The sequence below is a fragment of the Morone saxatilis genome, unplaced genomic scaffold, assembly GCF_004916995.1.
Source record: "Morone saxatilis isolate NCDOM2014 unplaced genomic scaffold, NCSU_SB_2.0 Contig11, whole genome shotgun sequence".
Taxonomy (NCBI): Eukaryota; Metazoa; Chordata; class Actinopteri; family Moronidae; genus Morone; species Morone saxatilis.
Window position 1 is genome coordinate 24,721,116 of NW_023339663.1, and position 3,164 is coordinate 24,724,279.

A 3,164-nucleotide genomic window follows, 5' to 3' on the forward strand; every position below is an offset into this window, starting at 1 on the left:
GTGTGTGTGTGTGTGTGTGGGCGCCTAAAATCCGCCATACCTTAATAGTTGGAGCCAGTACAGTGGCAGAATGTGAAGAAAAGGCTTCGCTCACACATGCATATTTAAAAAGAGGGGGCTGGGCTCATAGCCTCCAGCTGTTCTTTTGATGTTGCCTGTTCGCCGTCGAAGCTCCATGATTAGCAGGTCAATACCCCAGCAGGTCACTTTGTTAAATACTTATTACCAGCAGTGAGCACAGTCATATGGTGTGGCTGAAAGACATCCATTTGTGCACGTCACACAGCTTTCAAACCGCTGGTTTGTTTTTCTAAATTCAGCAAGACCCATGAGAGTCACTTGAAATTTTTCTGTTTTGCATTTTAGTTATTGTTATTATTAGACTCAATGTCAGTAGCTTTAGCTTAGTTTGTGTGAGTGTGAATGTGTTTGAGTGTGTGTGTGTGTGTGTGTGTGTGCTTGTTTGCATGTTTTGTAAAAGTGGCTGTGTGCAGCTGTGTTTCCTGCCGTCTCCAACAGATGTTTCACATCTCCACCTCCACCCCCTGCCAACACATTTGCCTCCAAAAAGGACTGACAATGGTCTTATTCAGTGTTGATGTTCTGTTCTGCTCTTTAGTCTCTCTCTTTTTATTCAGAGTTTTCATAGATCACAGATTGATTACAAGAAGATCATAACTGAGGAGGTAAAAACTAACAGGACTGTATTCTTTATTTAATTTGTTTTCAGGCAAGTTTGAAAAATCTGTATCTTATGATCGTTATTAATGGATGGATATTAATTTTGACAAAATGAGAGGTGCTGTCATGCTGTCAGAAATCATTTGAGCTGCAAATGTTGATACTGTGACTGAGGGGATTTGCCACAAGCTTTCATCAGAAGAGAAAAAACAATTTCTCCTTTTGCTTTTTTTTTCTCTTCATATTGAGGATGTGGAACTTATTTAACACTAATACATTTTCACTATCGCATGGAGTGAGAACTCACAAATCAACTGAGGTACCAATCCGTTTAGTATCTCAAAACCCTAATTTCCAATCTGGGATCGGGATAAAAGATGAGTTTTTAATGGAGAGAGTGTCATGCCTGCTGGCTTCCACCCATCTACAACTCATTTACACCAGTGCTCCTGCTCTGCTTGTTAAAGCTGAGACTCCCTGTGCATAGCAAAGCCTGCATCCTTCATGCTGCAAGTCGATGTGTTTAGTCCCGGCTCTCACAAGGTTCCTGCAGGCTGTTTCTCTTCCTGTGGCCTCTGGGCTATGTGGTCGCCTTTGAACACATTTTTTCCCCCTCACATTTCTCAGCAGCAGCTTGCCAAACAGAGACTTGCCAATCCCAAAGCTGCTGGTTTGCCTCGCTGCTGTCAACCTGCTTACCCCCCCCCCCCCGGAATGGAACAAGGCCCCGAGGCTACCCCTTTATAAGAGAAGGAGGAAGCACCTTTAACCCTGACTGTTAAGCTCCCCTCGACACCGACCACGTCAGGCTGTTCGTGTTGGACCTGTCTGGTGAAAACATTGCAACACTGGTTGGATTAAGTGGGATGAAATGTCCCATTATCCTTCCTCGGTGTCAACAAGCTGCAATCCCACAGTGGAAAACAGCTAATTTTGAACAATATCCCTATTTTTCGGGCCTTCTCCACCTCTTCTGTCTGTCCTCAGTTGACACCACATCACACCCCCCCAACGCTCCTGCCACAACATTGCCAATTGTTACTGCAGAAAGCACAATGAACTATGGATCACTGTATATTCACAGTGGACACTGGCAAGACACGTGATATTGTAGCAAGCACAATATAGCTGACAAATGATGTATGAATGAATTGATTTAAAGCTGAATTCACCTCCTCCTTCTGTAAAACATTCGTACTCCTCCTCTGCGGTCTGAACTTGACGGAGCTTGCTCGCTGAGTTGGCAGAAAGTCGAGCTGCTTTTCCATGTTTCAGCGTTGCCTGCTGCCTCCCTGTTTGTGTATTAATGATGCGATGTGTAGCATTTCAACATCAATAAATCATTATCATATTAATTAGTGAGGCATTAGTGGAATCGATGTAAACAAGTGTGATGCTGAGAAGACTGGCAGCCTCCACGCAGACTTTTACACTGTTAACATTTGGTATCGAGACATCCAATCTGTAACTAGATCCAGCTGGGAAGGATTGTAGTTCACACCTGGCATTGGCATTTGTCTTAAATGCATCTGAAGTGGCCAAGTGTGATTGGATTTTACTCTCCTGATCACTTTTGATTTTATCTATGGGAGACTGATGAGTATGCACGCTCAGCACTCAGCTAGAGTGCTGAGCACTGAGGAGTCTGATTAGAAAGTGTACTTTTTACCTCAGCTGTGGAGACTTTCGAACCTTAAGAGTTGCTTCAGGTTTGTTTTCACTATGCACACACCATCGGCTGTATTAAATTGTGTCAGGGGTGCATTTGTTATTCTTGTCCACACTCCGTTATGTCCCTGACTGGCTCCAAATGTGGCTTGACAGTTGTGATCGAAATGCATTCTCACATGTATTTAGAGCTGTCTGCTTGATTGTGAATCAGCCAAGATGCACTTTAGCACCAATGGTGAATGTCTTAATTAAAGGGTCAGTGTGTAGGATTTAGTGGCATCTAGCTGGGAAGTTTCAGATTGCAACCAGCTGAACACTGCTGTCTGTATTTAACAAACTGGGTAAATGCGAACGGGCTGTGAAGTGTTTAGGAGAAACTACGGTGGCTGTGAAACTCGTGAAAAACATGAAAGAAAAAGAAATCTACAGCCAGTGTTTGGTACACTAATGAAAACATACCAATGAATATTCCATTTCTGCCAGTACATCCTCCTAAATGTTACACACTGGATCTTTTAGAAAATTCACTTATTTTACCTAACTAGGTACCGTTTTACTTAACCCTTACTTATTGTGTCTGCAGAGGTTAAACTTCTCATCAGATACTTGGTCAAGAAGTGCATTGTATTGGGAAATCAGTCAATAGAGATATTAGATATTAGATATTTTATAAAATCAGTAATTTCCTCTGCCTCGTGATGCAATTTACACAAACTTACTTAAAAATTAAGTTGTTGTTTGTCTTGCATTAATCTATCTTTTTATTCTTTCTTCCTTCCTCTCACTGTTATAACCTCTCTCTCTCTCTCTCT

At 42.2% G+C, this 3,164-nt stretch overlaps 1 protein-coding gene across 9 annotated transcripts in view; it reads left to right on the top strand.

Moving 5' to 3' along the window:
* Positions 1–3,164, top strand: part of LOC118321253 (A-kinase anchor protein 13) — a gene marked incomplete at its 5' end in the record, with an annotated part of 98,360 nt that overhangs the window by 21,839 nt on the left and 73,357 nt on the right.